This window comes from Anser brachyrhynchus, assembly GCF_964034855.1.
Source record: "Anser brachyrhynchus genome assembly, chromosome: 3".
NCBI lineage: Eukaryota > Metazoa > Chordata > Aves > Anseriformes > Anatidae > Anser > Anser brachyrhynchus.
Genome location: NC_137696.1, coordinates 94,116,835 through 94,142,764, shown reverse-complemented (window position 1 = coordinate 94,142,764; position 25,930 = coordinate 94,116,835). Strand labels below are relative to the sequence as shown.

General features: G+C 36.1%; 1 protein-coding gene across 7 annotated transcripts in view; it reads left to right on the top strand.

The window, feature by feature from the left end:
* Positions 1-25,930, top strand: part of KCNQ5 (potassium voltage-gated channel subfamily Q member 5) — a 292,440-nt gene that overhangs the window by 59,643 nt on the left and 206,867 nt on the right. Inside the window, exon 2 of one of the 7 annotated variants that reach the window (XM_080585438.1) lies at positions 13,177-13,282. The exons of 5 other annotated variants lie outside the window; for them this stretch is intronic. The gene's annotated coding sequence lies outside the window, so the exon portion shown is untranslated. Of the gene's footprint in view, positions 1-342; positions 13,283-25,930 lie in introns of those variants that run through there. One more of the 7 variants, XM_080585436.1, reaches the window with a different exon arrangement.

Genomic DNA, 25,930 nt, shown 5'->3' with positions numbered 1-25,930 from the left:
AGGAAATAATAATGATGAACTAGTGGGTGGCTCAGTTAATTAGCAAAATCTTTTGAGTTTAGGGCATTAACAATGAATTTTCAACTATAGATCTGATCTGTGTATGTAGAGCCATGCATTGCTGTGCAGAGATACCCGAGGTAACTCTGACAATGTAAGCTCAGTAAAAAAAGCAGCACAACTACATTAGTCCAGCCTTTGTAGGGATGGTGAAGTAATGCACTTCTTACTACTCAGCTATCCTGCTATAAACTTTAAAATAAAACTACCAACAAATCAGTTGATTGCCTGGGTATCTATAGTAAAATAGATAAGGGCGGGGGGGGGGGGGGGGGGGAGGGGGGAGGGGGATTAACTACCCCATCAGCTATTTTGAAAATACAATAGTAATTATGTGCAATTGGTAATTTCTTCACGTTCACATGTTAATGACTGAGCATATCCTGAATACTTGGTAAATACATTGTTCATGGTAAAAAGGTAAAAACCTTTTAACTTGTTGGATACCCACTATGAAGGGACTGCTGCTGTTGTGTCCTTTCACACACAGAGCCTTACAGAGGTTCTGAAATCATTTCTAAATTATTACCTAGGACAATTTGAAACTATTACCTGTGAAAATAAATTTGAAAAGTCCAGAGTTAAAGAAAATGTGCTATCAAAGTATCTGCTTCGCATTCATGTATCATCCCTTTTCTATTCCTTCTACCATGTTTGCACCTGGCAGGGTGCCGCTCCAAGCAGTCAGGGGCAGCACTATGCACCGCTTGGGTGCCATGGCACTTCTGTTCTACAAAACCTTTAGGGTTTAGGAAACTAGCACCAAATGCTTCACATTTGTGCTATGCATATCGTGCCTGCCCGCAGAGGGGTTGACAGCTGATGCATCACGTTGCAGTGCTCCAGTGTCAGTGGAGTGGTATCTGTGGGAGCAGTAACTTTCTCATGGTGATGTCCAAGGGCTCTTGCAGGGGTGAAATAACTTTGCAGAGTCCAGCACTGTTCCAGGTCTGTTTCTTTGATCTTTCCCACACTTTCCTAAATATGTAGCAATGTAAATATTTGTATTAATATCTGTTAGCAGTAAAACTATTACTGTTGACAGCATACTGGGGGATACTAAAATGAGCATGTGAAAGGCAATAATGTTCTGTAGTGTGCACTTCCTGAGTGCACTCAGATGCCATTTAGTGGTGATGGTAGAAGAAGAATCTTACACAGGATAGAAAACTGAGACCAAACAGTAGATGCAAAAATAACTGCTCAGGAACAAATAATTTCTGCCTTTTACTGCCACTAAGCATCTTTGCTTCCTTTCATTCTGAACATTACAGGAGATTGAACTGCTGCCCTGTATTTCCTCTCTAAATTTCAACATTTTCACAGGGCCTGTAGGTCCTCTTTGGGCTTTAGGAAGTCCAATTTGTTTTCTACGATATGAGTTAAATCGTCTATCAGTAGTGGATGTTTCTGAGACTGGAAATTGCTAGCCATTTTATAAGCTACAGCAAAGAAAGCTCTTCTCTGTCATGTTGTTTCTAGGAGAACAGAAAAAGTTTTTTTTTTTTTTTTTTTTTTAATGTTACTGGATAAAAACAACGGAGAAAGTGATCTTAAAGACTGCTTTATTCAATCTGACGTGTTCAGACCTTCACTTTATAAGGGCAGTCCAGCTAATTAGTCTGTGCATGATGTGTATTGCATGGCCTTTCAGAATCCCATGTGTATTTACCATTTATTATTTGTTAAGGCAACTTATTTTATCTTATGGTAACAATACCAAACAAATGGAAGATACTGCTACATTAACAGTTAGACCCTTCCGAAACAATGTAAGCTGTCAATGATAGTCTGGAATTCCTTTGTGACCTGTAGCTGTACTTCCCACTGTTTTAAATGGTTGGTTGTGTCAGAATTTCTCTTCACAGAACTTGACCACTTTTTGTTCTAATGCACAGCATGTTAAGTAAAATTAAATTACATATTATGAGAAAAGACTACTCCATAGGGTAATGTTTTTCCAACGTGAACTCAGTGCTAGAATATGTATTTTAATGACAGAGAAATTATAGGCTGTCAAATAGTCATTTAGCAAGGCTGGAGTATTCTGAGTTTCTGCTGCCATTATTACTGCTTTAATGAAAATACACGTAACTAAAAAGAAAGTCTTCTTGAGTACAATTTAGTTAAAAAAGAAAAGTATGTCAAAATCTAAACCTATGAATTGTAGAAATTTAAAACTGTGAAATACAGTTTGAGATAGGAAAGCAATTTAAAATGGGTGTAAAAATACCATCAATAAATCATGAAGGAGATTCTGGAGACTATCCCTACCCTGCAAAATAAACCCAAAGTTAAATTTCATGTTTTGGTAGCAGCTTAGTGGCAGCATAAGGCAGATTTATACAAAAATCTAGTGCTGAACTTAGCAAAGCATTGGTACATGCAAAAATAGTGAAGAGAGATGATGGCCAGCTCTGGTAGCCTACAAAATGCAACCATAGCCTTCAGAGGGAGCAGCAGCACATTCTCATCTCTCAGAAGATTGGTTGCTGTCACACAGAACTCAGAAGAAAGGAGCTGTGAAAGGAGATGTGGAGTTTCTAGATGTGATAAGTAATAGTTTGCATTTTTCCAGAGTTATTCTATAGAATCTGACAGCTGCCCATACCCACTTTATTCACTGTGTGTCGTTATTAATGTCTTCTGTGGGTATACCACACCATTCAGTACTAACATCAGAACGTGTAAGACTGAAATATATAGAGGAAACATTGAGACTACATGACAATCAGTTTATGTTGCCTACTTTTCTACAGAAAAGGGATTCCTACAGTTTTAAGCTACTTGTAAGCATTTCCTTGGAGGTGACCTGTATGGGCAAATGCTGTACCACTGTTCTGCATTGTGGAAGACAACTTGTCATGTGTCGGAGTAAGGGGTAAAGCAAGGGTGGCTGGCAGAAGAGAAAGCTGCCTGTAAAATGGGCTTGGAGACTGTGGTGCATTATACCTGACATGCTGTGATGGAAAAAATGGCTTTTCTTTTTGTGTGTATGATCTCCCATCATACTTAAAAGTCTCTAGAGTCTAGCAGTTTCATGCTAGTGAAATATAAGTTAAAGAAGATTAGGGATTATTTCTGAAGTCATTTGAGCATAGGTAGAAGTTCTCTTGGTAAATGTTTCATACATTCAAAATAAAGATGTTATTTCTCCTCAGAGGAACACGTCTTTAGTTTATGGACAAACTTTTAAAACAGAGGGAAAAGCTATTAACTGTTAAGTCCTGCAGGCCTGTGAATGAATTTCCTTGTGTGTAGATGAAGAGCCCATTAAGGGTGAAGGTTGACACTGGTAGGATCTTCAACTGGGCCTTGCAAGATCATTGCAAAATTTCTGGGGATGTTAATCATAGAATACAATGGGAAATACAAAAAAAAAAAAATCAGATAAGAAAAAAGGATGGGGAGAATACCTATCTTTTGCACAGGATATCTGAAAATATTCACAGGGGGCTGTACGTGTATTCTCTTTTCTATATGCTTTTGGTGTCTACAGAATTATTTTAAATACCATATATTATTAAAGGAATTAGCAATTCAAGAATCATATGTCTTAAGAAGCTGATAACAATGGCTTTTAGATCATTTGGGGAATTTTGATTCATCTCAGAAGGGATAGATGGAGCTCTTACTGTTTTTCTACAGCCTTTGTTCCTTATCTTATTGAGTAATTGAAATTCAGACTTAACACGTTTGATTCTTAGATACGTATTTTCATTAAAAACTTGCCAGTTATGTGAGAGCTATGTAAGTTCTTGAGATATTCATTAAATGAGATTTGTAACAGTTTACATGATATTCTGACAGTTTACCAAATCTATCAGTCAAAAGCAGATGGCCTGCGTTGGTAGGCTTTTTCTGTTATAATGAATATATTTTCAACATATGTACTTCATTTATAATATATTTGTTCACGAGTTTTAATTCTTAAAAATCATTTAATCAACCCATGATATCCTCCTACACTTTAACTCAATGATTGAACGTTCAGATGTCATTCATCTGCAGTTCACTTTAGTAATGCACATGATATGCAACAAAATAAATTATTCAATATATTAACCCTAAAATAATAAAAATATAGCTGTATTCATTTGTGACTTCTTCATACCTACCCCTTCATGAATATATTTTGCAATTAGATGCCCAGGTGTTGTTAGCTTCAATGCTTCACCATACGGATTGCTTTTTGAATGCGGTCATGTTGGCCATCTCCCTTCAAGTTGAGGCCATGGAGGATGGCATAGTCTGGCCAGGAGAGGATGGAGAAGGGGAAGAGCACAGAGAGACAAGTCAGTCCCCCAAGAAGGCAGAATCTCCAGTGTCTTGAAGAGCAATGACCTGAAGACCAGACCTTCTCCCATGAGTTACTACACTTGGAAGCTTGGTGGCTGGGTTGCCTACATCCCAATTTTCCTAGCTGTAAAAGCAGTTAGATAATGTACGGGACTGTGGCCAGGGCTCTGTCATGTGAAGATGTCATATACATTTCAGGATTTTATCCTGAGCTGGGAAAGTGGGAAACTCCAACACTTATCCACAAACCATGGCACGATGAAGTGAAGCTTGAATTCACTTCATCAGAGGGCAGAGACACAGCTGAGCTAACAACTGCTTCGGTGTGGACAAGGGTAATGTCAACAAAAGATTTGTGGGGTTTTTTTTAGAAACCTTTTCTCATAACACAGTACATGGGAAGTGGTTTGGTTTGAGACGTTATCTAGAGGAGCTCTAGTGACATGCTATCTTGGGTGATACTCGTAATACTTGGGGTGATGGTAAATATGGCTTAAGAGCAAATCCTGTACAGAGAAAATGTTCCTAGAAATACTACTTTTTTTGTTATTAAGAAGTTTGTAGAGAAAAAGTGCTTTCAGTGAACAGATTTTCTACATTTATAGAGAAATTCATTACATTGATGATTTCCAGATTTAAGTAATCAGAATATCTGTACTGGACTCACTATAAATACGAAGCAGAAGCAAATGAATGTGAACTTCTACAGTAATACAGAATCATCAAGGGCTGTTTGAGGATTCCCTTGTGCCATCTGTGCTTTCTATGACTTGTTATGTTGCTGGATGGAAACAAGTAATGGGGATGTTATCATTAGTCTAACATAATCAACTTCTTAATTAGTCACATTTACAGGGACAAACATATACTATAAAGATACCTCTTTTTTGTTTTGTTTTGGTTTGGTTTGGTTTTGTTTTTGTTTTGTTTTGTTTTGTTTTTTTCTTGTATTAGATATGTATCTTTTTAAGGGAATAATATTTGTCTTAGACGCAATTAAATAAGACTTTTTTTTGTTAGATTTGACCAAAACAATGTAAATTCCTACTTATTTTCTAATTAAACTGAGAATTAAGAATTGCTTGAAAATGTTTATGCTTCTTCAGCTACCTGAATCAGCTTGAATTAAATTATGTATTTACTCACTTTACCTTACCGTAAGCTAGAATTTAGGGATCACTTTTATAGCTACAGTTTCTAGCAGTTCAGGAGTTTACCTACTTTTTTACAAAAGTGTTATTGCAAGCTATGGTATAGCACCAGAAATGATGTAGAAGCAGCTTAGGTTTCATGCAATTTCTGCTGAGATACTAACCAGTGTCAGGTATCCTGACTTTCGTGTTCTGTAACGCTGACACACATTAAACTGTGGAACTTAACTAGAATCAAATGGTAATGATATGTACTGGTAAATTAGCAACTTGGCAGGTAAATAATAGAAACTATCTGAGGGTCTTTAAAATAAGGATTTATATATACATGGATAAAGTGTACTTTTTCTGGCATGTATAGTTGATTTTATCAGCATACTGACTTCCTGTGTATCTAACAGATCATAAAATAGTTGACAAACTGAAAGCAGTTTATAAAAGATATTTTATCTGTGTAAGTTCTGTGTATTTTTAATAACCTGGACTGTTAGAAGTATACATGTTATGTACATGAACAAAACTTTTAGTTTACCAGTAGCCAAGTAACGTGATATTGTTCCAGTTAATGTTAATTAGAAAGTGAGTTGAGTAAGAAAGGACGATTTATAATGGTTGAAATTTTTTCACAAATGAATAACTGCACTAGCTGGGTCAATTTGTAACAACTGATACTACCATTGCATTGTCACTTAAATTCTTTTTTTGGGGGGGAGAAATTCATAACAAAAGTTTGTGAAAGGACAGAATTGAAGAGTGTTCCTATACTTTAAATGTACCTGTTTTATTAACTTAGGTACCTTCTTCTCAGTTCCAATATAATAAATTACCTGCTGGGGCTTTCTCAACTCTTTTCAGCTTTCTTTCAATATAAATAAAAAGGAAAGTTGAGTAATACCCAGAATCTTAATAAAAATATTGTATTTTTTGTTTCTGGGTTTGTTTGTTTTTTCATGAACCATCCTGAAACTCCATCCATTAGATTTTTGCATCAGAAAAGCTTGTTCTAATTTTTTTTTTTTTCTCATTCATCTACAAAGATACTCAGGTTGTTCTTCAGTACCACGTGAGTTAAGTCATTCTGTCTGTGTTCTCTGCCTCATGGCCTGTTTCATTAAACTGGAATACTGTTTTAGATTAATGTCAGTATGTGTGAATAAATGTTTATGATTCTTTGCAAAAGAGTCTCCCAAGAAGCAAAACACTGAGAGCCTATATCTAATACATGCTTATTGAGAGGACAATTTTTATTGTAAAACCTATTCTTCACTACTATTAAAAGATTCGTCCTAAAACTCTTAGAGATAGTGAAGAAAGGTGATCATACTTTAAAATATTAATCACATTTCATTTAGCAATAATTGTATGTTCTCTGTTAATACTTCATCCACAGATTGGATGGTATATTTAGATAACTTCATCCCAAACAACTAAATTAGCAGTATTCAATAAAACATGAAATATATTATAGTAAGCTTATAAATTATGACTTTGTTTTAGACAAATTATTATGTATTGTAACTGTTTTGAACAATCAGGATTAGGGTAGAAAATAGGTAAAATACTAATTATATTTCTGTAGAAGAAAATACATTAAGTTTGTAGAGATGTAAAAAAGTAAATGGGAGTAGGATAAATATATGCATATATTCAGATATTCATCCAATAGTAAACATTTTTAAATTTATATATTTTTAAGGTAATTGTTTAAAATGGTATTTGTGTTCATTCTGGTTGCTTCCTATTCTGCCTGTAAGAAATCATCCAGAACAGTAACACTAGAAAATTTTAATATCAAATACAGTTTTCCTTACCTTCCATTTTATTCAGCGTCTGCTCTGTGCACTCTGTATATTCACTATTACAATTCAAAAAGATGTAGTGCAAACCACCTTTGGGTTTCTTGTGCCTGCATGTTATCAGCTTCCAATTTTACTGTTGTTTTTATCCATTCTTCAGCTACTGACCTTTGAGAGTTAATATCTCCACTCTCTTGGTCATTTCTTCTGTTAGGAACCTAATTCTCCCCCTTAACTCTCATGATTATATTCTTTACCTCATGTTCTTTTCTTCTGTCTTTCCTAAAGCTCCTTTCCTTTGCAAAAGGGAGAGGGGTGGCTCTTTTTAGCGTAGTATGTTTTGAACTCAGTGATTTGGGGTTAGGGTCAGTCCTCTTTTTTGACTGTGGGGGTCACAGCCCCCAGGGCATGGTGGCACTGTGTTGGTGGCTCTCCTTAGGGTATAAGGATCACCCACACCAGCAGCTCCAGTAGTGTGCCAGAGACCATGACAGCTTCAGCAGGACCTGAGGAGGCACGGGGTCTGCAGGAGAATTAGCATCGTACCAATGAGCTCTGCACTGATGAAGTTACACTGTTGAAAATCCAATAAAAGAAACAGGATTTTACAGGTCTAAGCTGCTTAAATCCATCTTGGCTTTGAAGGAGGCCATCTGGGAGAGCTGTCCCAGAGACTGGAGACACCTCTTGGTTCTTGCCAGGCTGTCCTGGCTGTGCTGGTGATGCAGCTGGTGCCTGCAACTTGGCTAGACTTCCAACACAAGTTTTCTTTTCTCAGTGTGTCCTTGCTTCCTCATTCCTCGTGAAGCCAGGAGCATGTGGCTTATCATGACTGCCCTGATAAAGACCAGGACCTTGGAAAACAGTGGGTCGGCAACTCTTTTGCAGCACTTTAGCTTAACCCTCAGGTGCACACTTCCACATTATTGCTTTGAACTCTGCAGTGTCTATATAGATTGTATGTATCATTGGGAACACATTTGTGAGGCAAAGGTACACAAAAGGAAAAATGCACGTCTTAAGAACATGACTGTTTAAAAAAAAAAAAAAAACAGTTTAAGCATGGAGCATTGGTATTCTGGAATCAGAAATAATTGGAATTAGACAAAGAAGTTGCATTTCTTCTAATACAACTTTAATAAATTGTAGAAACAGATGTAAAAAAAAATAGGCTATCAGGTAATGTGAGCTCGAGGGAAACAACTGATGCAAAGACTTTCCTAAGATATCATCACAGCTAATGTTACATTATGTAAATTAAAGCTTTCTTTCTCTATGGAAAATAATTCGCCTGCTTTGAAACATTACTAGGTTTTGCCAATTTCCTGCGGTAGCAATATAATTAAATATTATTAAATACTTTAATAAGATATATCAAATGTTTAGAAATGCAATACCTACACCTCTAATTTCAGAGCTCCAGTAAAAACCTGCAAACAGACTGTAAGCAACTGTTTTCACTTTAGTCTGAGTCCTCTGGCAGCTGTGCCATCTCTGGACAGTAATGGGGGTTTGCCCTTCCTGTGTCTAAATGCAAAATCTTTTTTTTTTCTGTCAGGCAAAACTCTGATTCTCAGTCATCTGAATTAGTGAGAAAAGAAGTCCTAGTTCCTCCCCCTTTGTTCTGCTTCACCAGTGCACATGATAAAGCAGACGAATTTATAATCAGAAGATTAACCCTAGGTGTTGTACAGAGCATCCATGCCAAGCTATAGTGTTTTTACCTCACTTCTCTTTGCGTACTAGAAGAGAGCTTGAAGCATGGCGCTTGGGTGCTGGGTTTAAGGGCCCCAAAACAAAGAGCTCCTGGTTTATGGTCACAGCCAATCTGCCTGCTGGCAAAGGAAGCAAAATATTGGCTTTAGTGCTTGCTCCTCAGATCCAGTTTTGAAGACATTTCAGCCAAGCAACTGTTAGGTTGCATGCTTCATACATATGCACAACTCACCGCTATGCCCTTCCTGCCTGTGGCACGTGCTGTTGTCAAGTCTTCAGTAGGAATTGTTGGGAGACAACTTTGCCTCCATATTCTCCATGGGTGTTCTTAAGTCACTTTAACCCTATGCCACTTTCATGAACCTCCTTTAAAAAGCTGAGATGGTATGCCATTATGAGTTGCACAAATGTACCTGGAGTCACCAGGTACACAAAATTCCCTGGATCTTCCCCCTTTCATTCTTGTACAGCAGGCATTACTGTAATATGGGTTATGCTACGTGCTAGAGACTTTAAAAAATATTATTCTTTTAGGGGGGTAATGCCCAGTGATCTCAGAGAGTAGCGACAGTACTTTGGGAAGAAGATTAGATGAGAACAGAAACCCTGACAGGATCAAGTGCAGTAGCTATGCAACATCAAGATGTGGCCTCTGTGATTCTAGCTCTTCAAAGGCATGGACAGCACAGCTGGCAGGAGGCTCTCACCACCCCTTCCTTTGCACATGATGAAAAGGAAAACAAGTTACTGTAAACAGGTGGATGTACTGCACTTAAATTTTTAACCTCATAGATGCCTCACTCAAAGGATTTTATACTTGCAGTAATATATCTTACTGAAGATAATTGTTTTCTTAACTGCTCCTAGAATATGTAAATGGTCTTAAGAGGAATACTAATTACACTGGTCTGCCTTTTGGGTGGTTGTATCCAGTACAGAAGGCTGTATCTTCTTCAGACAGCCATTAATTTCTGTTTTTCAGGTGAATTATTCTCTCTTCAGTAATTGATCTTTGTGCTTAAAGACAGGTATCATTCCTTTTAGTCTACTATCTTCTTAGCTTTAACTGAATTTAAAACATCAGTTGCAATATTAAAGCTTGGATTTTGTAGTATGCTATTTTAGAATGTTTTCATAAATTTGGGTATGCTGAATGGCAGTTCTTCAATTCCAAATACCTTCCAGTTAATAAACAAAATAAATAAATGTGCAATAAAGTAGTAAACAGACCATGAATCTGAATCACTTCTTGTTTTTCAAGCTGAATTTTTCCAGGAAATTAGTTTATGAACTAGATTTTGAAGTCTGGACTCCATCAGTCCTTGAGGAGAAAGAGCTGTAATTACATTCTCTTTCAATTTATGCCGTGTGTCTGCACTCCTTTTTTTAGAATTTTTCTTTTTAATTCTATTATATTGAATTTAATTTCACATGACAAGTAGCTGAATCATGCAGATAAATAACAGAAGAAATATAATTGTTCTGTAAAGACCCCACTGTTTGCTGTAAGAATGTGTACATCGTAGTCACTCACTAAGACTGCAGCTTATGAGGATATATGAAAGCTAGCTTTAGCTTCTTGGCTAGGGTCCTGAAAACAGGAGTTTTTCAGTAACTCAAAAAATCAGGGCTAAATTCTTCTTCATTTCATGGATTCCATGGTTTTGTGGATTTTCATGGATTTTATTTTGTAGCTCACACTGAGCAACAAACTACTGTAATGGATGCCCTATTTCCAGTAGAATTTTGTTACTTTTATTATAAATGAGCAAAGGTCCTAGGACCAGGCTTAGTATGGACATACATCTTAGGTGTAAAAAAATTCCTCTACAATTTTGCATGTTCAATAGCATTTCCTTGAACTTTGAAATATTGAACTTCCTTCTGCTAATGATGAAAAATAAAAAATACAACCCACCACATCTACAGATGTGGCTATAATCTACAGATATTTTTTGCCCTGATTTGGAAAGCTGGGTATCTTAATTCCACTGATAAAGTCATGTTTTGTAATTTCAAATATCTAAATATTTGCAGGAGTAATATGTTTTAGTAGTATACTTGCAGTATCAATGTTTTCTGATTGACAATAGGAACAGGTAAAGAAAATGTTCAGTGGATGAACTCCATCCTCAATTACTGTGAAACAATTTGCAAAGATGTTTATCCCTTATGGAGATCATTTAATTGTAACAGCAAGCTCGGAATGTAGAAACTTAGGAATTTTTATCCTAGCAATGGATTTTCTGCTGTTGAAAATACTGGAACTAGAATTATTATTTTCATCATTACAGCTGTATTTTTTCTTTCAGTCTTATTTCTCTTATAAAAGTTGCAGGAGTTCTTCTCCTTGTGTAGACATAGTAAAACATTGCTTCAATGTTACCCAGCCCCTCTGTACCCATGGAAGAAATGCAGAATTAGTAACAAATAGTGCAGATGGGGTCCTCTGGCTTGGGACCCCCCCCCTTCTCTGTTGGTTGGCCCCACAGCCAGAGTCTAGGTCTGTTTTGTTTATGAGCATAGTTGTATCCCGCCATGTGTTCTTCAGGCCATATCCAACAACCCCACCACTCTAGACACAGCCTACAAAGTATTTTTCATCTTGGTATCTCCCTTCCTAAAAGCCTACTGTTTTCATTCAGGTGGGGTTCATTGCTCTCATTGATGTTCATAATGCACATGAACATTGGTGGTCACTTAGAAAGAGGGGCCAAACCAATGCTTCTCTTTCCTCCACAAAAGAATTAAAGCATACAAGAAAACTTGGTCTACCTACAAGGAAAGAGGTCTTGATTAATATCAGTTCATGCTATTTTTCATGCTATCAAAGAAAATGAACAAAAATGTGAGCTTAATTAAGGTGAACCTGCCAATGCTATAAGATAAATGCTGTTCTTTGTGTGGAGGAGTTGCAGTGACAAATCTCAGTAATTAGGAAATTGCATATAGTATGCTACTTTTAGCAAGATAAATTCACAGATTTTACCATCTTCTTATTAGTAACCCATAATATATATAGGCAAAATGACAATATGTATTTTATTAGTTACTAATGAAAAGATAATATCAATAATCTTCACTTTATGTTGAGTATGAGATAATTTGCAAATAAAGGATCTGGTATTCAGTAAAACTAAAAGGAATATTACTCTTTCCTTGTGCAAAGTTTTCTTAAAAACAAATTGCAAATCGAAGACTTTAAGTTGCTAATATGTCATCTGAGAAATATTAGACTTGAAGGAGGATGAATAGGTTTAATTATGTGTAAATAGATTCATTAAGAGGAATGCAAAGGTCCAGCAATTATTCATTTTCTGAGATTAGATTAAGAATATTGTGTTTAGAGTCTTGTATCTTAATAGACCACTTTAATTTCTGTTTATACCTATTATTCTATTTCAAGTGCACAGTAATCTTCTTTTCAATGAAATGTATCCATTTATCTAACCAGGGGAAATATTATATGTTCCTAAGTATTCATACAATTATTCAAAAACTGTGATGACTTTAAGTTGGCAATAAAAACATTTTACTTTGTATTTGCCATTGTTGCCTTGAGTATCTCTAGACATTGCTGGGCATGAGAAATTCTCTGCTGAAGAGGATTTCTGAGAGCACAGAAGAAAGACGTAAACCAGGGGATTATTAATGACAGATTATTAATGACATTTATATATCTGTTCTCAGTATCATCTGTTCAATTACAATAATTGCTGTATTTCAAAAATTTTCTTTCTTGTATGAACTTATTTAGCAATGTTTTAGTTTAGCTTCTGGTGCAGAGACCATTTGCACATACTTACAAGACATTTCTTGTATGTAATGCTAATATGTATTTTTGTATACAGGACCATTTCCACATGCAAATAATGCCTACAGGGGAGAAGTCAGAAGCAAGCTAGGAAGAGCCCATTTTTGAGAATTTTAATTGTGGCATTATACATTTATTTATATTTACAAGAGGTAATAGTGATGCAAAGGGTTTCTTTTCAGTACTGTCAATCTTGATTCATGTAGGTGTAAATGAGATCAGAACCAAGCCTATTACATCCAGGCTTGTTAACCTAGTATAACACTGCAGTCTTACTGGCATAGTAATTTAAAATATTTTTTTACATATTCCCACACAGTTGTCTTTTTGTGTTTCTCAGGGGTCTTGAGTGTCATGGTTACCAAATGACAGGAAACACAACACAGTGACAGAGAAATAAAAAGTATTTGGTGCCCCCAACCGGCCTCAGCTGAAGAGAAACCATTGTAAGAACATCACTTTATTTTCTTATATCAGTCAACATTTTATGTCTGAATTCCTTCAAAGTTATAATGTTACAGTTATAATGTCAGGAGTCTCATGAAGAAAATGAAAAAAAAAAAAAAAGAAAAGAGAAAAAGAAAAAGACATACACTGTTCTGTTCCATGTTGCTGGGTTTTTCTTGCATCTCTCTTTCACTCTATGCCAACTTGAATTCAAGGTCTAGGATCAGGATGTAACTCACACTTGTGAGTGCCAAGTTCCACCTCTGGATACCCATAGTTTAAATGTAGAGTGTGCATTGGCAGTCAACTGTTAGAAACCAGCAATGGGATGGGAGGAGGCATCCAGAAAACAAACAAACAAACGACAACAACAACAACAAAAAACAAAAACAGTATTTCTTGGATCCTAATTCTTAGCAATAGAAATCTAGAGTTCTGATTAACTAATCTTTTCAGTCAAATCTGACCACCAGTGTTCCACTTCTCCCATTGACCATTCTGGGATGCTTGAGGCAGTCAAACATGCCAGTCTTGTAATTGTTACCTCCCTTGGATTAACCGGCTCCACAGTCATTTGTTTTTCTGGTGATTTTTGTCTGTAGTCCTTGAAAGGTCCCTCCTACTACCTAGTTCAGCTTTGTGTGAAGGAACCCACAGTCTTCTTGAACACAGTCATCATCTCCGTGCTAATGATGATTCACGGATCTGCTCCAGACTTACCTTCTCCTCTCCAAATTAGGCCCCATTAGCAGTCATCTTTTCTTGCCCAGTTGTCTCTAACTGAAATTTGAGTTGAATTATTTTTTTTTTTCATTCATTACTTACTTACTCAAAGGCTACCCAATACCTCCTGTGTATGGAAAGCACATAACCTCCATAAACTCATAGTGGCCTGAGTGGCATCTCTGACTCAAGCTTCTCCATAGCAACTCATTGCCAGGCCATGACAAGACTTGCAGGTCACTCCTCTGTGATCTCCAAGAGATTTCTCCACTCCCTTTCACCCACAGAGGCAAAACCCTTATTTACATCCTCATTGTCTTGCATTGTGATTATTGCAAAATCATTTTCTTTTGCCTTGGCAGGTGCAGTTCTGCCCTTATGATATCTATGTAAAGTGTAGGATGATACAATGTTCTGTCCAGCCAGTTTCTTTGGCAGTCTCACCCCTGTGTCCATGAATCACTCCACTGGCTCCTGCTTCTCTCTTCAATTAAACATAAATGCTTGTCTTCACTTTTAAAGCTATTTCTTAAAGACCCTGAAAGTGGTTCTACAAACTTGTCTAACATGCGATAGTTTAGTCCCTTGATAATATATGCTAAGAGAAATTATATGAAAAATGCATCATTTTCTTATCAGCTCAAAGTTTTCACTTATGAGTCACAAGCTACCTTTTTGCATGAAAGCCTCTCTGATAACAAAATAGGTAAAAACCACTGCAGGAAACAACCTTTAATTTCAAGGACAAAAAAATATATGGAAAACTTGGTTTATTAAACCAGTACTGAAATAACAGAATCATGGAAATGTTAGCTGGAAGAAACTCACAGAGGTCATACAATCTGAGGGCTCACTCAGAACACAAGTGTCCCTGATGCTAGAGCATGTCAGCCATGAATTTGTCTAGCCAAGTCTTGAAAATTTCTACGGATGAGGTTTCACCATCTCCCTGGGCAACTTCTTTCTGGTTCCACTGCCCTCCTGGGAGGGTGTCCAGCCTGAAACTGCCAAGGAATAATTTGAGGTCATTGTCCCTTATTATGTTATCTGGCACTATCAGGAAGAATTTGACTTCTCCATCTTTGCAACTTGCCTTCACCTTTGCTGCAGGCTGCAATCAGATCACCTGTTAGCATCCCTTCTGCTGGGCTGAGCAAGCCCAGCTTCATTGGCCTCTTTTCACAGGTTACTTGCTGTAGGCCCTGACCATCTCTTGGTTGCTGTCTGCTTGGTCTTCTTAAGTTCCTCCGCATCTGTTTTGAACCGTCCCAAAACTGGATACCATATTTCAGGTGCAGCCTCAGCACTGACAAGTAAATGGGGATAATAAGTTCTCTTTTGATGTCTGTTTCTCCATTAACATATCGACTGTGCAGCCCTCTCTGCGCTGACAGCATGCTCTTGGCCCGTGTACACCCTGGACTTCATTGTAACCTCTGGGTCCTTTTCACCAGGGCTCAGGCACGGATACATTATGGCATTGCTTCACCCAACATTTTGCCAGCTGTGGCAAACTGTATGATCAGTGTCGGTTTGCCTCTTCATTTATTCCAGCATATTCTTGTGTTCCTTTTTGTTTTTGTTGTTGTTGCTGATGTTGTTTTGTCTGTTGCAATTCTCTTTGCATTTCTTTGTAATATAAAGCAATGAAGAAAGTTAAAATACCATTCTCCAGTATGTTCATCATAATGTTCCTTCTTTTCTTTTTTAGGTAATTACAGTTTTTTTCCTGTTTTCAAGAAATTCATTTTCATTATAAAAAAAAAAAAAAAAGAAAAAAAAAAGAAAAAATGGCCCTTCAAACTCTGCATCCTTTTCCAAACCTAGAAATTCAGCTGTTGCTTAGTAATTCAGTTTCATTCCATTGATCTAATTTAAAAAAAGAAGAGAAAATGATTTTTAAAGTTTCTTATAGTTTAGTCATAGTGCTGAGGTCTGTTTTACTCTTTTAACATTTATGAAATATGTGCTGGTGATGTTGGAATAGCACAGTACATGTGTAACTAGTCAATGCCCAACAGTAATTTGTTTTAGTCGCTTGGCCTTGGTGACTTGAATGAAGTCCCTTTCAATGTTGTAAGCCCTGTTAAGCATGTTAAGGATGTCAGACTGCTGCTGTCACTCCCTTTGCCTTGGACTTTCAGCAGTTTGAAGTCCATACCTGACAAGGTTTAGTATAACAGTGATAATAAGTGGTGATAATATAAATACAAATAGACATTGATATTAATGTGGTTGGACCATGGTGCCTTTGTACAAATTCTTTCTACTTATTTGCTTACCCCCCAATCTATGCACAGCAAAAACATAACTTTTGGTACTTCCATGGGAGAGGATGTGTCAAAACTCTGCTGTTTGGCAGGCTCAATACAAGGAAACAGAGGAAGAGCAGATTCCCAGGTGTCCTTGTGTCTTCTGCAGTGGATCTGCAAGAAGCTAGGAACTGAAGCACTCTGCGAGTGACTATATATTTTGCAAAAACAGAAAACCAAGATCAGCCTGATTGCAATAATACAGGGGTCTATGTCGTACTTTAAATTAGTGCTGAAGTGTTGGAGACTTCAGCAAAGCTGGTGACATTAGGTACAGACCATTTGATGTGTTAGCATATCCAAAGGACAGTGTAGTAGTCTGACCACAGCAGCTGCTCATGTGTGATTACTTATACTTAGGACTGTGGAAGCATTTTTAAATACAGCATTTAAAGGTGTTTTAAAAGGCATTTTGGAAGCATATAAGTTCAAATCAAATGGTGACATTGTCATCTTGAAGAGACTGGTTTTGGACGATCTCAGTTGTGTCTGGCTTCTGTTACTTAATGATACCTTCTTTTACTCTGCAAGCAATTTTCAACCTGATGTCATTTTTTTTCATCTGCTTCAACTTGAATGCTTCGGCATTTTTATACACTAAAAACATCAGCAACAGCAAGCAGTGAATCTGTAACCTGAATTTACATGTTAAAATAGAGAAGCCTTTTAATTTACTGGCTTTGACATCACTGCAATAAGGGTATCTAAAATAAGGATGCTTCTATTTGTAGTCACTTTTCTTTAATTCTTCATTTCTGAATGATAACCATTATTTTAAAATATTTTGTAAGCCACATTGGCTACTTGAGATTCATCAGTAGCAGCTGGAATCCACCACAAATTATTTATTTGGTGGTATAATATGATCATTTCTGATTGAAATTGTCATTTGTTTATCCTGAAGTTGAAAACAAACAAACAAACAAAAACATAAAAATAGAAAGTTTAACAACAGAGAATGTGCAAAACCTGTGAAAATAGTTTTTGGAAAATGCTTTTTTGGGTGTTTTATTGTTTTATGGGTTTGTTTATTTAGTTAGTTTTATTTGGTTTTGATCTCTCCAAAACACCCTTCTTTGCAACTGATATGGAAGTTTATTCCTTCTTTGGCAAATAAGCTTTTCTTATAGATTTTATACACAATCATTCTAATGATTTCTTCTGAAGGAGTTTGAACTGATTAAATCTTTTCATGCAGGTAGGCCTAAATTGAAATGGCTCCTTGATACATTTAAATAACACTTTATATTTTAAAATCCATGTTAGATAAAAAGAGGGATTTAGTGAAAGAAAGGATGAGATAACTGGAAGATGGGCCAGTTTAATGATTTCTTTGTCATATCAGCTAGCTGTTCATCCTGAATTACTTTTTTCATCAAATATCTATTTATAATGGTTCCAAAACCAAAAAGAGAAGAAAGGCTATTTTAATTAGAGCATACCCTCTATTCACAGATTAATTTAAGCAACATACTTTAGAAATCTTTAGACCTAATCCTATCACTATACTGCTGTGAAGAGCCGATTTTTTGTAGCAAGAGCTCCTTGTTTTGGGAAAGATGTATTTATGGAACATTTTTCTTCAGCTGAGAAGACAGATAACAGTCAGCTTCTCCAAAGTAACCATCATTATTGCCTGACTCAGGGCAGCCCACACATTAAGTGGCCATATTCATTACTTTAAAAAAAAAAAAAAAAAAACATAATTAATCTAAAGCACAAAAGGATTAAATTAAAGTAGAGCTGATTAAATACCTGTATATTTTACTATATTAGTCTTTTTTGTACATGTGGACTTACTGTGGAGAGCCTGTTATTTTCAGTAGCTTATTTAGTTATTCAAACTAGTTTGTGTTTTTCCCACTGTATTTTAACTCCTTGGATCTATTCAAAACATTTTGGGGAAGCATTTACATTGGTGTGTGCTGAATCACTGTGTGGCTGATAGGATGAGAGAGGAATGATGTTATTTATCCAATTTAGAAGTGGCATCTAACAAGCCTTTTTGTCAGACATATATCACTCTTGTATAAAAAAGAAAATCTGCTCTAGATGCTGCTCGGACAGTTAGTGTCACCTAGTATTAAAAAGTTAATGAACATCAAAGCAAACTAATTTGACCAAAGTTAATGCTCCTGAAGATCTGTCAGTTTCTATGCAGTATGCATTTTCTTTTTGTTCTTTGAATGTAAGCCACCTCTAGGGATCAGAGCTAGTGCCAAATTACTATTTTGGCTTTAAAATTATTTCCAGTTATGTGCACTGGAATGCCTCCCTAAAAGTCTCCATCCGTAGCATATGTAAGCACTACTTTATATTTCAATGTAATTTGAAATAGCTTGGATATTAAAATGGAGGGGAATTGTGATCAATGTTGTGTTACAACACTGAAAATTGTTTCTGTAGATCTGAAACGTTCTCCTTGCTGTAGGTATTATTCTGCTGTTATTTTCCTATATACTTTATGAATTTAAGAACTAGAAAAATCTCATACTGCACATCAATTTTCTGGTTTGGTTTTGCATGTCTTATATTCTACAATAATTCATCACATCTTTTTTTTTTTTCCAAAAAAAAAACCAACGCTGTGTTTCCTGGTTTATGAGAGTCTTGAATTTTTAATAGCATGTCTACCATTTTTGAGGCAGTGTTGTCGCTCTTTCTTGGTTCTGAAGTCTATTACTTCTCCAAACGGTTAGCTAGTATTAGGCATAAACAGACATTTGTCTCTGTTTTGATTGGTGTTTTGCAAAGCAAACTAATGAAATTAGTAACATCGCAGGACAGTTCAAAAAAGCTTACTATCTACTTGTTCATGTAAAACCTTTTATGAAATTTTGTATAATAAACCTATTCATTATATGCATTGCAAAGGAGACCAAAAAAAAAAAGATATTATTTGTCATAACTTTTTTTGTTGTTGACTAGCAATTCTTTTTTTCAGATACATCTAATTCTCATTCACCCATACACTTTCAATAACAAAACCCACTACCTGTTGCCCATCCTACATCTAAAACATTTCATTCTGCATCATGGAAAAACCATCACTGTATTGTTAGGAGATTGGCCTGTTTGGCAGATGTTATATTTTGAGAGTAAGAACGCTAATGAAGAAATGTAGAGAGCAATATAGGCTTATTCATGGATGAGCTGTCTTTAAACATGTCCAGGGAAGGAAGTGTCAGGTGGCACAGAGGGACCCAAAAAGCATATGTGGTATTTGCAAAGTACAGGTTTCAATGGGCATGTTTCCAAATGAAGGCAGAGTAGCTACTGGATTTTGGCATGCCTTCTAAGCTATTCTCAGTATCATATGTGTTTTTTTATTAACTTGCCTAAGTAAGAATGCCTTGAAGTACATGAGCTGGTGATTTGTCTTGTGATTTTTTTGCCAGTAGGTAAAAAGTAACCAATGCTACTGAGTCAGTAAAAGCTGAATGTTGTTTCCTTGCTGAACACCTTCCAGTAATCTGGTGTTTTTATAGTTTTTAATTAAAAATAAATAAATAAATAGAAAAGCTTATTTTTGTTCTGAGGAATCTGTTGGTTGTTTCCTGTCTGTGGCTTTTGGGGCCTAACTAGACCAGTTACAGTTGGTGAGAGGATGTAAATGCACTTAATCATTCAGCACCTGTATTTTTCTGCAGCACTGCAGTAGGAGCTAAAAATTAAAAAAAAAAAAAAAAAGGAAAATGCTAGAAAATAAGGCTCCAGTGTGGCCTGTCTCTTTGCTCTTTGGGTAATGTAACTATTCATTCATACACCTTCTCCTTTGCCGATGCTTCTTCCTTTGACGCAGAGGTTTGTAAGTATTTAAACCAGTTATTGCCTCACAGTCTGATGAAGTCATACTTCATCAATTCAGTTGTTCATCATGTAATACATGGAAAAGAATATTTGGCCATCTGTTGATGCACGTGAACTACCATGTTTATGGTTTGCACTTATCCAAGAGGCACGTTCCTTCAAACCATCTTCTGCCTAGAAGTATTACACCATGCAAAAAATGAATTGGTTCTTTCAATTTAAATGTCAGCAGGCAGGTACCTCCTCCCAAAACATCATTTATCGCAGCTGTAAGAGAAGGCCAACAACAATCTTAAGCTCTTGTTAGCAGTCTATCCTTTCAGGTCAGGCTGGTTTCAGACACAGCTTGATGATGGTGCCTGTGTTGTATGTATGCAGTGTGTAATTAGGGGACTTAATTTTTCAGACCTGATAATTGCCATTCAATTGATATTAATATGATGTGGTGGTTTGTTCCTAATTATTTGGGGGGAAGGTGCTTTTCTTACAAAGCTAATAGTTTGTCAGCAGTCAACAAACACAATTGTTAAGACTTTCCATATTTGAGTGTATTTTATAATCAGCATAAAATATAAACTTATGCTGTTCTAATGCTTTTCCCTACTTTTTATTTCCTCTCCCTCTTCTTTTGTTCCATCCAGCTCTCACAACCTTTTAGAAAGTGGGCAGATATCTGAGGAAAGCAGGTAGGGAATTAAAACATGTATTTTCTCTTTCATATTTTAGTTTAGAATGGCTGATTCAGCACATTACGGATGTTTGTTTTTCAGCTGTCAGTGAGGAATTAGCAAGTGGTTATAGTAAGGGCTTGCCTTATTTCAGAGACTGAGAAACATAATGATAGCTCTCAAAGAAAATGTTGAAAGTGCTGGAATCGTAGATTCTTCCTTTCAGAGTCCTTACAGTTTAAAAGTAAATGTTTCTGTCACTGGACTAAAAAGGTGAATAAAAGGTACTCTGTGAAGGAAGGAAGGAAGAATTGGAAGTGACTACATCAATGTAGTAAATTGGTATCATTCTTATTCCTTTAGAAGCTCTAGGCTTGAGTCTATGTGAGGGAAAACCATCTTTCACATACAGAGAAACAGCAGAACAACTCTGATGCCAAATGAAAAAGAGTATCGTGTTATTTTTGAACATGTCATTTCTTGTGATCCATGTTCTCAGGAAACCTTACCACTAAAGAGAAAATCAAATGAACCATGACAATTATCTATTTGTGTCACATATGTTTGTTTCTAGGTGGGTATTTAAAATGTTAATCTGTCTTTCTGTGACTAATTGTTCTGTAACCGTTTTGGGAGAGGAGAATGTGAAGTCCCTAGTAAAAATATTTTAGAAACTTCTATGTTTCTATGTTCTAGAAATTCCAAAACAAACACATTTAATGTAGCTATCAAGATCACAAATTTCTCAACTGGGAAATACCATAAATTATGGAAAACAGCATATAGCATGCAATAACATTTTAACATGAGTGTAGTTGCTGTTTTTTGCTTGTAGAACTTGTTATCTCAATGTAACAGCGTGAAAGATAGACATCAGGAAGAGACCAGCTCTGGCAAGTTTGAGGCCAGTTCTAATTCTGTTCATCTGTAATGGCTTCTTTTCCTAGCTGGACATACAATTACCTAATGTAATCCCTGGTATCTCACTCATTGTTAAAAAAAACAGCTTTGCCACTAGAAATCTATCAAAAAGTTCTGAGAAATAGAAATGATTAATCTAAGCCCTAGGTTACTACTCCTATCCATCACTGCTAGAATGAACTGTTTTACAGTTAAAATCCTCATGTTAAATCCTCATAACATGAGGATTTTAACTGTAAAACAGTAGTTCTTAAAGCTTAAGCCTTTTCTCCATTTACATGCAGATCTAAAAGAATGAGACCTGCAAGTTCAAATAATTTTGTGCCTTTGAGAAATTTGTGTACTTTCCTACTGAAATGTCAAATGCAGTTGTTATTCTCAATTTTTGTTCAAGATATACCAGCATAAAGTTTTTCAGTTTGTTTCTGATTTCTAAACGTTCCTATTAGTCATACCACATACCACTGCTACTTATTTTCACTGAGATCTGATCTTCGTTTCTCCAAAATAGCCAATCTTGTCACTAAGAAGTTGTTAGTGTTTAAACTTGCATGTTCTACATTTGAAGTGGATAAAGCAAAAGGCATTCTAGGAAGCTTGAACATAATTATTTCAACTGCTCCATCAGTACATTATAGGTAGCTTATTGGTTCTATTTCTTTTCATTTGTGTTTTCTATGTTCCATACGGTTTTAGTTACAATTGATTTTATTAATATTTTAACTAGCATCTTCCCACAGCATCATTAAAAATTACTTTGTACTTTCATGAAGTTATGTATCTGTTAGATATATCTGTTCTGTTAATCTTTGGATGAAGCTGTAAAATAGCAGAGGTGGACCTTCCGTGTTCTAGTACATCTTGTATCCAGACTTCCCCCGCAATCCAACATAATTCTTACAGAGCACCTACATTCCTCAAACTGAAAGGGACAAAATGTTCCAGGTCACATCAACCTGTTAAATTGTCTCCAATAACCTGCTTTCTAGGGTGTAGAGAAGTACTTGAAGATAAGAGATGAAAAGTTGTAACAGAAGAAGTCACTGAAGACCCAGATGATAATGGCATCTATAAACTTGTCAGCTTGATGGTTCATCACTGATGAGATAAAGGCCAACAGTCATATCCAAACTCAAAGACTCTGAAACAGAAGTAGTAGAAGTGTAGTCAACTGCAAAGGGCATCCAGATCTGGAAAGATAAATCTCCTTGGATACAGAAACAAAATGAAGCTTGCGCTCCTGGGGTCAAAAAGAATCATTAATTTTCTAATTACACCATAAAATGTCATAGACTTTTTGATTCTCTCTTTTCAATTCACATCATGCTTAGTGCACAATATTCCACATCATTTTGCCATAGTTACTAATGTACTTCTAGATTTATTGATAAATAACCACTGCTGCATCTTCATATTATGGGTTCAGTCTTTGGTGTCATAAAACCTTAGCATGTTTTATTAGAACAAATAATGTTCAGAAATTTTCAAATTTTGTCTTTGAATTTACAGGAAAAATATATTCTACTACCTCTTTGCCTGTACAAATTCAAAGGTTTTGAGGCATTTAGCCTTTATCACATAGCCTTTTCTTCTACTTTTAGATTATAGATGATTTCTAAAAACTTAATTTACAGACGTTCCAGTGTTTCATAATGTCTGGATATAAGTATGCTCTTTGTCTGACACTGAGTTGGCATTATATATTAAAATATTTCTTTGATACTAAAGTAAACCAAATTTACTTACAAAGTTGCTTACAGCATGTGCTATTGGAATTAGGAGACTGAGGAAATGTTAGCACACCACATTAGGAACATCCATCAAAATAAGAATAGCATTCATCAAAATAGAATAGCAGAGTCAAAAAGGAAATGAGAAAAGCCTGTATGTGGGAGTTATCAACTAATCTTTTTTCCTCTATAAAGGAACAGGTTGATGGATCTGAAGTTTTCCATGTGAAGGCCTTCATTTATATTACAAAGAAGCCAAAATTAAAGAATTTTCATCAGGATTTCATGCACTTATATGGACCTTGGACAATTTCTGCAAAGATTTCCTTTACCCTCCCCATTGATACAGGAGAGTTTCCTCTTACAGGAGGATTTGTGGTTTTATTTATATATGTTGTGGTTTAACCCGGCTGGCAGCTAAACACCACACAGCCGTTCGCTCACCCTCCCCCCTCCCTCTCTGGGATGGGGGAGAGAAACGGGAAAGTGAAGCCTGTGAGTTGAGATAAAGACAGTTTATTAAGACAGGAAAATAATAATAACAATAATAATAATAATAGTGATAATGGTAATAGTATTAACAATAATAATGTGTAAGAAAACAAGTGATGCACAATGCAATTGCTCACCACCCGCTGACCGATGCCCAGCCTATTCCCGAGCAGCCGGCCCCCCACCCCGGCCAGCCACCCCTATATATTGTTTAGCATGACGTCAGATGGTATGGAATACCCCTTTGGCCAGTTTGGGTCAGCTGTCCTGGGTCTGTCCCCTCCCAGCTCCTGCTGCACCCCCAGCCTGCTCGCTGGCAGGACAGAGCAAGAAGCCGAAAAGTCCTTGGCCTGGTGTAAGCACTGCTCTGCAACAATTAAAACATCAGCATGTTATCAGCGCTCTTCTCATCCTAATCCAAAACATAGCACCCTACCAGCTACTATGAGCTACTTAACTCTGTCCTAACTGGAACCAGGACAATATATCGTTATATAATATAGGAAAGTCAATTCCAGTAGTATTTTTAAAGCTATAAAGTTTGCTTCTACTTCTGTGGGTTTTTTTGTTTTTTTTTTTTATACATGGAGTCTCAAAACTGTCATAGCCATTCTAGCAGACTCTATTTTTGCCCTACATTAGAAAATATCTAATATGAACTGATGTTTGTGTGCCATACTTCTCAGCAGAAATATCTGAGATAGAAATACTCAAAAGGATATATTTTAAAATGTCACCATTCTCTGCGTAATCAAATCAAACAATCATATGCCCAGGAAATGTTCTTTCCACAGAATGAAAAGACAAGATGCATGAATGAAATGTTAGCCCATTCTGGGTAAATTCATTTTAAGCTGGGCATGTGAAAGAACTCATTATACTAATTTATGGACCCTGAAGAAAGCTTAGCTCTGTTTAGTCTGTAGTAATTACATTGTAAAATGATAATTTAGCAAGAATTCAATAGTTTAACGATGATGTAGTTGTCACTATTATTTGATGGGTCATATGAAAGTGTTGGTGCCACATTTGTTGTGCCTTGCTTCCTATATTCTGATTTCTTAGGAAAAAAATTTGTCAAATTAAAGAAGAGGTGAATTGCAGTTTCTTCCCTCGCCTAACACTTCCAGTTTTGTGATTTTTTTTTTTTCTCACATCTATTAATGGGCATGTCAGGCATTGGAACGGGTTGCCCAGGGTAGTGGTGGCATTACCATCACTGGGGGTGTTCAAGGAAAGGTTGGACATGGTGCTTAGGGACATGGTTTAGTATGTGACATTGGTGGTAGGGTGATGGTTGGACCAGATGATCTTGAAGGTCTTTTCCAACCTTAATGTTTCTGTGTTATAGTTCATCTTCTACTGCTGAGATAGGTCACCATATTAGCTTCAAACATTTAAAATTCATGAAGGAATTTATTTTTTGCACACAGAAAAGAATACTATCAGATTACTTAAAATCCCAAAGCAATACTCATGGTTTAACAAGCAAGGTTCAAGAGAGCAGGAAATACAGCATCTAATTAAATAGTGGTAATGTTATTTTGCTGCTCAGGAAAATTAAATATGAGATATATAGTGTAATGACTTGGGGTGTTCTGTCAGAAATTACTCTTTATTCAATTGATGAAACCTGATTTTATTTTAAATAATATATTAATTTTGATTAATACCATGTATAACTCCCCTTCTATCAAGAATCTATAGAGTCGTGCATTTGGTAATGAGCTTTAATTTTTTATGCAGTGGTTTTGCTACATTTTAAGCTGTTTATTTGTTTCACTCATTGTTAAAACATCAGGAATTATTTTCTGCATTAAAATATCACCACATCACCTGGTCTATTTAGCCTTTTTTTTTTTTGTGTGTGTATATATATATATATATGTATGTATATTTATAAAGAATGGAGCCACTAACATCCTGAAGGTATCAGAAACATATTTCAAAACACATGCTTTAAAAACCTTCTGTAACTATTAATTAAAAGC